The sequence below is a fragment of the Chiloscyllium plagiosum genome, chromosome 15, assembly GCF_004010195.1.
Source record: "Chiloscyllium plagiosum isolate BGI_BamShark_2017 chromosome 15, ASM401019v2, whole genome shotgun sequence".
NCBI lineage: Eukaryota > Metazoa > Chordata > Chondrichthyes > Orectolobiformes > Hemiscylliidae > Chiloscyllium > Chiloscyllium plagiosum.
In genome coordinates this window covers 61141162-61155256 of record NC_057724.1, presented here as the reverse complement: position 1 = coordinate 61155256, position 14095 = coordinate 61141162, and positions in this window count along the sequence as shown.

Below are 14095 nucleotides of genomic sequence, written 5' to 3'. Positions count from 1 at the left end.
TATACAATGTGCAGTGTAATCTTTTTTTTGTATGATTCTAAGATTGTTCTGTGTGCAATGGGTTCATTTCCACCAGTAATATAATAGGTATTGGCCAATCATGCTAATTAATTTGTAGGCGTGTTAGTTGCTTCCTGCTGAGTAATCAGCTTTTTGTCTTATAGTTATTAGTCAGACAAGGAGTTGCATACCTGGTATGTACTGAAAAATCAGAACTTACATATGTAGGCATGATTTATCAATTCCAAGATGACACTTAATACATTTGTAAAAACAAGTTAAACATTTGTTGTTACTAAAGATTGTAGCTCATAATTTGAACTTTGAAGCTTTGAAACTCCTGCCAAGTATAAAATGTAAACCAGCAGTATTAGCGTAAGTGGTCACCATTTTGGAATGTGATTAAAAGAGCAAAACACCAGTGATTCAAAATAAATCAACGTGTATGTCTTATTTAATGAAATAATTAAGCATAAATTGCTTCAACTCCAAAGATAATGTTTTAAAATCGATCAAATCCGTCAACTTCAGATCTGATACAAATTAGTTTTCACTTGGGCTGTTTCCAAAACCTTTCCACTCTGCAGTTCAGTTCCTGGCCATATCAAAATATATGTTGCTGATGTGACATAATTGTTGCTTATGTTTTGCAGCTGTTTGATGATGAATTGCTAGAGATTTTTGCATCAGTGTCTTTTTGACTCTGAGCAATGCTAGATATCTTTGTTCTATAAAGTGGCTGCACCAATTTGCAATTATTCTGAAATCTTTGGTGGACTTAGGGTTCGATTTGGACCACAGTGAATATATATACATATATATTACATTTCTGGTGATAATATAACCATTCCATCATTTTTGAGGATCCATTCCTATTTATGGTTCTCAAGGTCAGGTTGGCAATTGGTCCCTGATATCGTAGCACACTTGGTCTTATGCACCCTCTTTTGGGAAAATTCCTTCTTCCAAAATAATTTTCACAATAGTTTTTCAATAACATACGAGTTATTTGATGAGTTCACAAATATTATGATACTTAGTTTGAAGCCAACTTTATACTTCATTCATTTTACAGATGGACTCATACCTGTCATGTACAGTCTACCCTGTGTGAACTAAAACTCTAGCACTTCGTCTTTGCATCATGGCCCATGTTACCTCCTTGATCAAGTTGAAAGTTTACTCGCTGAGCTGGTAGATTTGTTCTCAAATGTTTCATCACCATGCTAGGTAACATCATTAGTGAGCCTCCGGTGAAGAGTTGGTGTCATGTCCTGCTTGCTAGTTATCTGTCTCAGTTTGTTGTAGAAGGTAATATCATTTCCGCTTCTGTTTCTGAGAGATTGGTAAATGGGGTCCAAACCTACATGTTTGTTAATGGAGTTCTGGTTTGAATTCCCGTGCCTGTCTTTGTTCAGCTTGTCCCAGGATGGACGTATGGTCACAACTGAACTAGTGTCCTTCTTCGTCTGTGTGTGTATAGATACCAGTGATAGTTGGTCATACAGGTAAATAGTGAACGGGACAGGACACCAACGCTTCACCAGAGGCTCACCAATGATGTTAGCTAGCATGGTGACAAAACATCTGAGAACAAATCTACCAGCTCAGCGAGCAAACTTACAACCTGAGCTATAAGTTGAAACTTTATTGCTGGAACAGCACAGCAGGTCAGGCAGCATCCAGGGAACAGGAGATTCGACGTTTCGGGCACAGGCCCTTCTTCAGGAGGGCCTGTGCCCGAAACGTCGAATCTCCTGTTCCCTGGATGCTGCCTGACCTGCTGTGCTGTTCCACCAATAAAGTTTCAACTTTGATCTCCAGCATCTGCAGACCTCACTTTCTCCAACCTGAGCTATAAGTCTTGTCCAAAATCTCAAACCTTGATCTCAACTAACAAAGCAAGTATAATCCTCTACATGTACTTCTGAGTTGAAAAATTGAAGCTGACTCCCAATGAGCATCATCCTAAATATGCATTTATGAGCTGAAAATATCAGTGGGATTTGACTTCTTTGCCAGGTATACACCTAAGCATGCATTTTGGCACTCAGAAAATTGGGTTATTTTGAATGCGGTGTCAGCTGCTGTGCCATGATCTACAGTAAATCTAGATTAAGGATATCTAGGGTGATTCTGCTACTGTAATTTACGAAAGCTGTCAGATGGTAATGTGTACTGGAATTTAAAATATCTGAAATTTTAATAATGGGAAGCATCTTTTATGGCATTGCTATGGAAGATCCTGTGAAAGATACTTTGCTTCATAATGTATAACACGGAATGCTCAATGTATTCAGCTGTTTGGGTGGATTATATATCTTTAAAGCCATAGTGTCTAATTGTTGTGCCAATTAAAAGCAGATATCGAGGTCAACTGAAAGTTTAAAAATAGTACACAATGACTGATATTTTTCTTTTGAAAATCTTTTACAATTCCCTGCCTTTACCACGCTGTCTTTTAATCTTTGTCTTCTTCTCAAAACTTACTTTTTTGATAAAAATTTTAACTATCTCCCCAGATGTTTACCTATGACATAGCATCTTTACTCCTCTTATCTATATTTTTTCTTTTCATGCTATGCAATGTATCTTGCTGATTAAAGGTCAATTATTTAATGTAGTTAAGATAAATAAATTTTTAACTGAATTTTTCCTTAAATATCTTCAAAACATTGAATATATATCTTGGCTTTATTGCAACTGAGTCGAGAGTGTGGTGCTGGAAAAGCACAGCAGGTGAGGCAGCATCCAAGGAGCAGAAGAATCAACATTTCGGGCATAAGCCCTGCATCAGGAATGAGGCTTGATCTCCAGCATCTGCAGTCCTCACTTTCTCCCTGTATTGCAACTAAACATAAGTCACTAGGAAGCCATTGATTGTCAGTGATTGATCAGCTTAATATTAAGAATTAGCACAGGAAAATATGTTATTTTTCCTGTGTCTTGTTATTTAGTATTTAGGTGTTGAGGCTTGTGTTTTCCAAAAGGGTGAGCGACAACGATTACTTAGTAGCCATTCATACATCCTTTACAGCTTTGAAATAATGAAAGTACCATGGCGGGGTTGTCATGGCTGTGGGAGTGAATACCCAGGCTTCCAATTCACTTTGAGTCTGTTTTGTGTTGTATAGGCTAGTTTCAGCCCCCTTAAATCTTAAAGCATGTTAAGGTACAATTATTTAGCCCTGGATATATACATGGACAAGTATTGCTCAATCACTTCAGAGCAACCACACCCATCTTGCATTTTAATCTTAAAATAGAGAACAGAATAGAAATTTATTTTCATGTGTATTTTTACATGAAAATACAGTGAAATGTTTCGTGAGTTGCCCTGTTACAACACCTATATGAATGATAGAGGTCAAGCATACTAATTAAAAGAAAACATAAAATTAAGACAAAGTTCATCGCAGTAGAGTTTAACTGCTCCTGGATTTGGGAAAGCTGTTTAAGGAATGATGGAATACCTTGAAGATGCAGCTGGGACGAGACCGCCATGCCAGGCCACGAATACTGGGCTGGAAGACTTTGCTGAGACCGCCATATCAGGCCGAGACACCCACTCCTGGACAACACCACCTGTTGGGCTGTCGGAATACCTGGGAGCCAATGCTGAAGAAGACCTCCCCATTGGGTCAAGACTTCCACGCCAGACTGCTGGAAGCTACCTCACTGGGCTGGGACAAGCCTTCCACTGCAGCCGTTTAAAGAAGATGGGATGAATCTTGATAATAATTATAACAATCAGAAGCATTTTATTAAAGCAGAAAAAAGAAAAAATGTAAAAATCGACAGAGCTCTAGGCCAGTTGGAAACATCTCAGCAAAGTAACGATTTTGTGCAAATTTGGATCTTATTACCCGAAATAGGGTTGCTCTTTAACTGGAGGCTAAATGTATCACACTGTACCAGGTCAAATACCAGCTCCTTCAAGAAACAGGCAAACAGATAATGCAAAGCCTTGAGAAGCTATCAACACTCTTGGATTCAAACCAACAGGCTAATCAACAAAGCAGTAATGAAATGGTTAGAATTAGAATTTATTGTCATATGTACTTTAACAGTAAAAATACAATGAAAGTCATCCTACCATGGCGTCTAAATAGATGGAAATAAATCTAACAAACTATTTGCAAGGAGTCAAAGAAGTAAAACCAAATTATAGCATGATTGGAAAGATATGCTTTGCATAGCTTATTTTAAATGGGCAATGAATGTCTAGCACTCCAACAAATTTATTGGACCTACAGATATTTGCTTATTTTTCAAGCTACAAAAAGTTGAGTACAGCACATTTATGTAGGCTAAAAGAGGCATAGATTCTTCTAGGTTATGCTATTACATGTGCCAATGTAAGTTTTAAACAGCCTTCAGTACTCCATGAAGGTATTCCAACCTTTCAGGAAACTGCTTAGAAGGAATTTGGTTTCTCTTTTAATTTTCAACAGTTAAGTAAGTACATTGTATGAGTTTGGTTATTATACAATATTATTGTCCTAAAATGATGTCTAGCTTCATTATGAGAGCTATTTTCCTGCCTGAAGGTGCAAGAGACATACCAGACACATGATGGGAAGGAAGATAGATAGTTGTAGAAATAATGCAGGAGTACAGTTGCAATGACCTAGGCTCACTACAAAGTGTGCAGTTAATTCACAAAATTAATCTATAGCAATAAAAGCATCCTCAAATACCATATCCTACCAACTACATTACGAGCCTCAACCATTGCTTGGTTCAGCTGTTTGAGGTTTAGCAAGGATGTGAGCTGGGGTGTGAAAGTCCAAACTAGCAGCATGGCGTCAAATCAGCTGTACCATGATCTGCTTGTTCCTCATGCTGCTTGAGAGTCTTGTACGTGAGCATACTTTACACATACCAGTTTACATCAGAAGGAGCATTCATGGTGTGATTTACAAATAGTTGATTATCAGCCTGCTTATCTTTCCAACTGTGATATGTACAGAGATTTGAAACAAGTAAACAAATTATCAATTTTTTAAGCTGCTGGTCATCTTTTAACCCATAGAATTGTTAACATTTTGCAAGAAACAAACAGCGTTATCATTGAAATTTGAAGTTGTCTGTATCAAACAAGCTGATTGGATGATAGTCCCAAAGACTGTTACAAGTAATCACAATCAGCTGTTATCCTCTTTGACTATTGGTTGCACATGAACATAAGGCAGAAGTGTGTACAGATGAGTTGATAATTTTTGACAGTTGCAATTCTAGCTGTACTTATTTAGTGTTTGACCTTAAACAAGTAATGAAAATTTAAAAATGAAAAATAAAATAAGGGATTAGCTAAATTGTTCCTTTAAAACCATTTCACTTTTCTCATATTATGATCTTGGTAGATATCAGGAACGTGTTTTTTTGCAAATTCAAAAGCCCAGGTATTTACTAAATGAACAAAGCCACAAAGCTTATTATTTGAAACATAAGAGCTATGCTGCACAAAAATCAAAGAACATAAACATGAATAAGTGCATTCTATATTAAGTAGTTATGTTAAAAATCTGTTTCTTTTCCTTTGGGACCAAGGATGATTTTTTTCCACTCAGATGTTGTGGGTGTTAAGTCTGAACTAAGTAGCCCAGTGCTGAATTCACACATCCTGTTGTAAGTGAGGCAGGTGTTGTTTGATGAGGTGAACAGGTGGGATGTTCAGATTTTCATGTGATCCTAGTCTTTACATTGGGCCTCCATCAGGGCCTTTCTGAGATGGTTGGTATTTTTGCAGATGCTTCTCCTTCAGTTTGGGTTGTAGAGCAATAGATTCCACGAGTCAGTAGGGTTATTGCATTTTTTAAGGGAAAAAGCATGTGGTCTACAGGAAACAATGTCATCTGCCCTTTTGTATGTGTTGGAGACATGGACAATGTGTATCAGAGAGCTCAAATTAAAAGAGAAGTATCAATAGCATCCCTCCACAAAATCCTGTAAATCCCAAAGTGAAAATGTGCTCCAGTATTAGTAGCCTCTGTCAGGCCAACATCCCCAACATCAAAACATTGGTTACGGTCGATTGGATGCATTGGGTGGACCATGCCATGAGTATACTTGACAGAAGACATCCAAAATAAGCGTCTACTCTAAAAGCATAGTCACTGCATGCATTCAACCAGAAGAGCAAACGGAATGCTTCAAGGATGTTATAGAATCATAGAATACCTATAGTGCACATAGAGGGCATTCATCCCATCAAGTCTGCACTGACCCTCCAAAGAGCATCCCACCCACACCCTCCCCACCCTATACACCATCCCTGTAACCCCAAAACCGGAGGAAACCCACACAGACACAGGGAGAACATGTAAACTCCACAGAGACAGTTGCCCAAGGTTGGATTCAAACCCGGCTCCCTGGCACAGTGCTAAAATCTATGCCACCTTTGATATTCTTAAATATATTAAAAGTACAATGAATACAGCTGCTTATGTTCTGAATCGAATTTATTTGCTCATATTTCCTTTTTCTCAGATTTGCTTTGCACCCTCCCACAAAAACGTAAGTTAGATAGTTATCAGAAATAGGAAATTAACCATTTGGTCTGAGAAACATTTCAAAGATTCTTCAAAGGGTTGAAATTTTTTAGGCTGTCTTCTTAATTCCGGTAAGGTTGACTCTTCAAATCTTCCTGTAATGCCCCATGATTGCTAGCTCATGATTCATCATAAGTGTCACAAGCATCCTAAGTACTGTTAGATTCTTGTGATGCTAGCGACCTTGTGACAAAACTTTCATGGTTCCAATGTTCCTTAACTTCGAACTCTTGCACCTAGAAACTCTTCCTTTCTTCCTTATCTTGGCTAGCGCTGAAATTAAGCTCTCTATAGAGCTCTTCAGGTATCAAGAGTTTTAAAACTTTTTATTTGGCACATGGGATTTCAACTGAGTTCCACTTTAAAGTAAGTAGACTTGTTCTGAACTAAACCACTTGAAAACATAACCATACACAGGAATCTATTCTCCCTTGTAACTTCTTGTTTGTCCCATTTGATTTACTATTGTTTATTTTTCCAGGCAGTTTGGTCACAATATCAGTTACTAGAAAAAAAGTTGTTTTTACAAGAAATATCTTGCAGAGAAACCTAATTCTTAAAGGAACATCACCCCAGCTTAAAATACATATTTCTCCCCCAAAAGCACAAGGGCCATTACAGTTACAAACATTTTCTGAACCTACCATAAAGTTGTCTAGTGGACTTATACCTACCTTTAAGACAAGTTGCAGCTATAATACAATAAGGAGATTATTTGTACTAAGAAGATATTAGCTTGCATTATTTGAACATTCACTGCACTGCAGACACAATTTATAGTTTGGAAATAATATGGGGTTGGTATTATCATGAGTTTTACTTAATTTCCAAGAATTACATTTGGACACCCCATTTTTAGCATTTCACTATCAGAACACAAGTGTTAATCAGATTAAACATTTTGGACAATTTACCCTTCGGTGTATTTGGTGCCCGGATGTAATTAGTTAATTTCTGTACAGCTCATACTAGTTCACATTTAACAATATGACTAAGGATCACCACCCAAGTGGATAATAATGGGATAAAAATAATAATTAAGGGGTGGTATGCCTCAAAAACCCAGTAACAATTTCCCTTCCTTTATTGGAATGCAAATTTTAAATGTTATTAAGGAACAAGATTAACATCATATTTGACTCATGTAATACTTAGACATTTTATTTTCATATTATTTATTCCACCTAAGACAGATTGGTATTTATTAAACCATCTAGGACATAGAGTCATGGAGATGTACAGCATGGAAACAGACCCTTCGGTCCAACCTGTCCATGCCGACCAGATATCCCAACCCAATCTACTCCTACCAGCCAGCACCCGGCCCATATCCCTCCAAACCCTTCTTATTCATATACCCATCCAAATGCCTCTTAAATGTTACAATTGTACCAGCCTCCACTACATCCTCTGGCAGCTCATTCCATACACGTACCACCCTCTGCGTGAAAAAGTTGCCCCTTTTATATCTTTCCCCTCTCACCCTAAACCTATGCCCTCTGGTTCTGGACTGCCCGACCTCAGGGAAACGACTTTGTCTATTTATCCTAATCATGCCCCTCATAATTTTGTAAACCTCTATAAGGCCACCCCTCAGCCTCAGACTCTCCAGGGAAAACAGCCACAGCCTGTTCAGCCTCTTCCTATAGCTCAAATCCTCCAACCCAGGCAAAATTCTTGTAAATCTTTTCTGAACCCTTTCAAGTTTCACAGCATCTTTCCGATAGGAAGGAGACTAGAATTGCACGCAATATTCCAACAGTGGCCTAACCAATGTCCTGTACAGCCGCAACATGACCTCCCAACCCCTGTACTCAATACTCTGACCAATAAAGGAATCCTTAATGATAGTGGACATGGCCGTCCCCAATTGGAGAATGGGTTACTAACTGAAATTTGGTTCTGTACAAATATAAGAAAGTTAATAAAAAATCAACCATATTTAGAAAGAATAACATAGAAACAGGATATGCCATTCAGCTCCTTGAGCCTGATCCACCATTTAATTAGATTATCTCTAATCTGCATCCTAACTCATTGACCTGTCTTGGTATATTCTTTTATGCCTTTGTAAGAATATAAAACCATAAGGTACTAACAATCAATTGTCAATCTCAGATTTAAAATTGTTAATTTAACTTTTTTTTTCAGGGAAGAACACTTCCATCATCAGTAGGCACTTGTGTTCACTCTGCATTCATTCATTGTGTACCAACCAAGAGCAGTGACAAAAGCTTTCTGCATGTTTCAAATGAAAACGCTGACAGAAATAACTTTAAACTTTACGGTATGGAAAGATGACAAATTAAACTGCAAGTGCAATAAGGCATTGATTCATCATAGCTTTAAGCTCCAAGGCAATATTCCAATACCTAAAATTGAGGAAGCAGTTCTGCACCTGGACAGGACCAGAACTGATGTCCTTGGGAATGTTTTCACGAGTGCAGTCAGAGAAAATTTCAACGAAAATGGCAGGGGGATGGGAACCTATAGAGAGTCAGATGGCAAGGAAATAAGGACAAAATAAAAACAGAATGGGAAGTAGGAAAGGTAATAGGCAGAGAATTCAAGGACTAGAATGTATCAGGGCCACAGTGAATGGAACTAATAACGCTAAAACTACAAGCCTTACGGCCTAGTGCCTTAATGCAAGGAGTGTTTGCAATAAAATAGATAAATTAACTGTGTAAATGGATCTAAACAGCTACAAAATAATACGGCTTACAGGGATGTGGTTGCAGGGTGACCCGAATTGGGAACTGAATATCCAGGGGTTTTCAGTTTTTAGAAAGGTCAGACAAAGGGGAAAGGAGTTGAGGTAGCACTGCTGATGAAAAAAGGACATTAGTGCAATTATGAGGAAAGATATTAGCTCTGCTGAACTAGAATTGGTAAGGCATGAACTTAGAAACACCAAGTAGCAGAAAACGATAGTAGGGGATGTATATAGTGGTAATATTGAGGAGATCATTAAAAAGGAGATTTTAAATCAAATAATAAAAGTATGGCTATAATTATGCATATAGATTGAACAAATCAAATCAGTAGCAATACATAGAGGAGGAATTCTTAGAGGGTGTATGCAATAGTTTTGCGAATCAATGCGTTGAGGAACCAACTAGAGAAAAGGCCATCTTTGGCTAGGTATTGTGTAATGAGGAAGGAATAATTAATAGTCGAGTTGTGTGTGTGAGCCTTTAGGGAAGAGTGACCACAACAAGATAAAAATCACACAACACCAGGTTATAGTCCAACAGGTTTAATTGGAAGCACTAGCTTGTGGAGCAAGCGGTGCTCCAAAAGTTCATGCTTCCAATTAAACCTGTTGGACTATAACCTAGTGTTGTGTGATTTTTAACTTTGTACACCCCAGTCCAACACAGGCATCTCCAAATCATCACAACAAGATAGAATTATTCATTAGGATGGAGAGTGATGTAGTTGTTTACAGAACATAGAACAGTACAGCACAGAACAGGCCCTTTGGCCCACGATGTTGTGCCGAGGTTTAATCCTAATGTAAAATCAGTAACTTAACCTACACACCCCTCAACTCACTGCTATCCATGTGCATGTCCAGCAGTTGCTTTAATGTCCCCAATGACTCTGCTTCCACCACCACAGCTGGCAACGCATTCTATGCATTCACAACTCTCTGCATAAAGAACCTACCTCTGACGTCTCCTTTATACCTTCCTCCTAATATCTTCAAACTATGACTTCTCGTACCAGTCCATCCTACCCTGGGGAAAAGTCTCTGGCTATTGACTCAATCCATTCCTCTCATTATTTTATATATCTCGATCAGATCTCCTCTCTTCCTCCTTCTCTCCAGAGAGAAAAGTCCGAACTTATTCAACCTTTCTTCATAAGGCAGGCCCTCCAGTCCAGGCAGCATCCTGGTAAACCTTCTTTGCACCCACTCCAAAGCTTCCATATGTTTCCTATAGTAGGGCGACCAGAACGGGGAACAATATTCCCAGTGTGGTCTCACCAGGGACTTGTAGAGCTGCAGCAAAACCTCGCGGCTCTTAAACTCTATCCCTCTGTTAATGAAAGCCAAAACACCATATGCTTCCTGAACAACCCTATCCACTTGGGTGGCAACTTTGAGGGATCTATGTACTTGCACACCCAGATCCCTCTGTTCCTCCACACTGCCAAGAATCCTGTCTTTAATCCTATAATCAGCATTCGAGTTCGGCCTTCCAAAATGCATCACTTCGCATTTATCCAGGTTGAACTCCATCTGCCATTTCTCAGCCCAGCTCTGCATCCTGTCTATGTCACTCTGCAGCATGCAGTAGCCCTCTATACTATCACTGACACCTCCAACCTTTGTGTCATCTGCAAATTTACTAAACCACCCCTCAACCTCCTCATCCAAGTCACTTATAAAAACTACAAAGAGCAGAGGCCTAAGAACAGCACCCTGCGGGACCCCACTCAACGCTGACCCTCAGGCAGAATATTTTCCATCTACAATCACTCTTTGTCTTCAGTCAGCCAGCCAATTCTGAATCGAGATAGCCCAAATCTGAGACCAGAGTCCTGAATTTATATCAAGGAAACTATGATGGCATGAGGCAAAAGCTAGCTATGACAAATTGTGGACCATTATTTAAAAGGATGATGTTAGACAGGCAAAGGCATATATTTAAAGAGCATATGGATAAACTGCAAAAGTTATTCATCCTAGTCTGACATAAAAATAAAATGGGAAACATAGTCAGACCATGGCTAACAAGAAAACTTGGGGATAATATTGAATCCAAATAAGAGGCAGATAAATTGGCAAAGTAACAGACCTGAGCATTGGGAACAGTTTAGATTCCAGCAAAGGAAGACAAGAGAGTGAGCTTATAAGGAACATTTAGAAGAATACTAAAGTTTCCATAACTATATGAAGAGAAAAAGATTAGTAATGATGAAAAAAATGGCTTACAGTCAGAAATGGGAATTTATAATGGGGAACAAAGAGATTGCAGACCAATTAAATGCATATTTTAATTTTGACTTCACAAAGAAAAGTATAAATAGCATCCCAAAAATGTTGGAGAACACAGGTCTGAATGGGAAGGAGGAATGGAAAGAAATTAATTTTAGTAGGAAAATTTTGTTGGGAAAGTTTAAAAGCAGATAAATCCCCAGGGCATGATAACCTTCATACCAAACTATTTAAGCATGTGGACCTCGAAATGACAGATATGCTTGTGGGGTCATCTTCTAAAATTCTATAGACTCTGGAACAATTCCTATGGATTGGAAGTTGGTGAATGTAACCTCACTATCTAAAAAGGAAGGCAGAGAGAAACAAAGCAATGTGAGGAGACATCTCATAGAAACTTAGAGAATTTTAACAGGAATACACAGAGTAGATGTAGGAAGATTGTTTTCGTTGATTGGGAAATCTAGAATTAAGTCAAAGGATATTGGGTAGGACTTTTAGGATGGAGATGAGGAAGAATTTCTTCACCCAAAGAGTGGTGAGCCTGTGGAATTCTCTGTCACAGGAAGCTGCTGAGACCAAAGCAGGGGTGGCTCAGTGGCTAGCACTGCTGCCTCACAGCGCCAGGGACCTTGGTTCAGTTCCAGCTTCGGGCAACTACCTGTGTGGAGTTTGCACATTCTCCTCATTTCTGCGTGGGTTTCCTCTGGGTGCTCCAGTTTCCTCCCACAATCCAAAGATGTTGCAGGTTAGGTGAATTGGCCATGCTAAATTGCCCACAGTATCAGGGATGTGTAGGTTAGATGCATTAATCAGGGGTAAATATAGGATAAGAGGGGACGGGAATGGGTCTGAGTGGATTACTCTTTCAGAGGGTTGTTGTGGATTTGTTGGGCCAAAGGGCCTGTTTCCACACTGTAGGAATTCTATGATTCAATTATGACTTTTAAGAAAGATGTAGATGCAGTCCTTGGGATTATTCCGATCAAAGGATGTGGGGGAGAAAGCTGCAACTGGGTACAGAGTTGGATGATCAACCATGATCATGTTGAATGGCAGAGCAGGCTTGAAGGACCAGGTGGTGGAATTGGGTACTGCAGATGCTGGAGATTAGAGTCAAGATTAGAGTGGTGCTGGAAAAGCACAGCAGGTTAGGCAGCATCCGAGGAGCAGGAAAATCAACATTTCTGGCAAAAGCCCTTCATCAAGAATACCTTTCCTGATGAAGGGCTTTTGCCCGAAACTTTGATTTTCCTGCTCTTCGGATGCTGCCTGACCAGCTGTGCTTTTCCAGCACCACTCTAATCTTGACTTGAAGGACCAGGTGGCCTACCTCTGCGCCTAAGTTATGTATTTCTACATTAACGTTAAGGTTTATTGCAAGGGGAATTGAATGCAAGAGTGGGGAAGTTATGCTTCAGTTATGCAGGCATTGGTAAGACCACATCTGGAGTACTGTGTACATTGCTGGTCACTGTACTTACGGAAAGATGACAATGTGAGGAAATGCTAATCAACCTATGCCTGTATCCACTGGAGTGTAGAAGAGTCAGAGATGACTTAATTAAAATCTAGAAGATTCCAGAGGAATGATCAAGTGGATATTTAAAACATGTTTCTTCATGTATGAGAATCTGAACCGAGGTATCATACATTAAAAATAAGGGGCACCCTTTTAAAACAGAGCTAAGGAAACATTTTTTTCTCTCAGAGGGTTGTGAGTCTTTGGAATCCTCTTCCTCAAAAGGAAAACTTGGAAATATCATACATATTCCCTGTATCCGAATTGTTGATATAGATTGTGAATAGCTGAAACCCAAGCACTAATCATTGCAGTGCCCTACAAGTTGCAGCCTGCCAATTTGAAAATGATTCATTTTTTCCTACTTTTCTCTGTCTATTAACAAGCTCACAATCCACGACATATTTCTTCCCTAATCCCATGTGCTCTAATTTCATATACTAACCTCTTGTGTGAGAACAGAATTTTAAAATATTTTTAAGGCAAAATTCTAATTACCAGGGATATGCAAGGATATAGAGTTTTGGTTAAAATCGGATCAGCCATGATGTTATTGAATAGTGGAGCAGGATCAAAGGGCCAAGTCTTATTCTTTGTTCGTATAAAGAATATGATAACTGAGGACTTTGCAAATAATGGTAGGATTAAGCAGAGTCAATATGGATTGTGAAAAGGAAATCATGTGTTGACAAACTTGTTGATGTATTTGCCTTAGTTGCCATCCTTAGTTGCCATTAAGAGATGTTTGTGAGCTGCCTACCTGAACCTGTTGTGGGTTGACCCACAGTGTCTTTAGGGAGAGAGTTCCAGGATTTTGACCAAAGGGCAATATATTTCCAAGTCAGGATGGTGAGTGGTTTGAAAGGGAACCTGTATGAGTAGATTTTTAGAAGGCTTTTGGTAAGTTCCCACACAAGAGGTTAGGAAATGAAATTAGAACATGTGGGATTAGAGGAAATATACTGTCATGGATTGAGAACTGGTTAATAGAAAACTATGAGTAGGAAAAGAAAGTATCATTTTCAAATTGGCAGGCTGCAACTTGCCGAGTACTGCAATGATTAGTGGTTG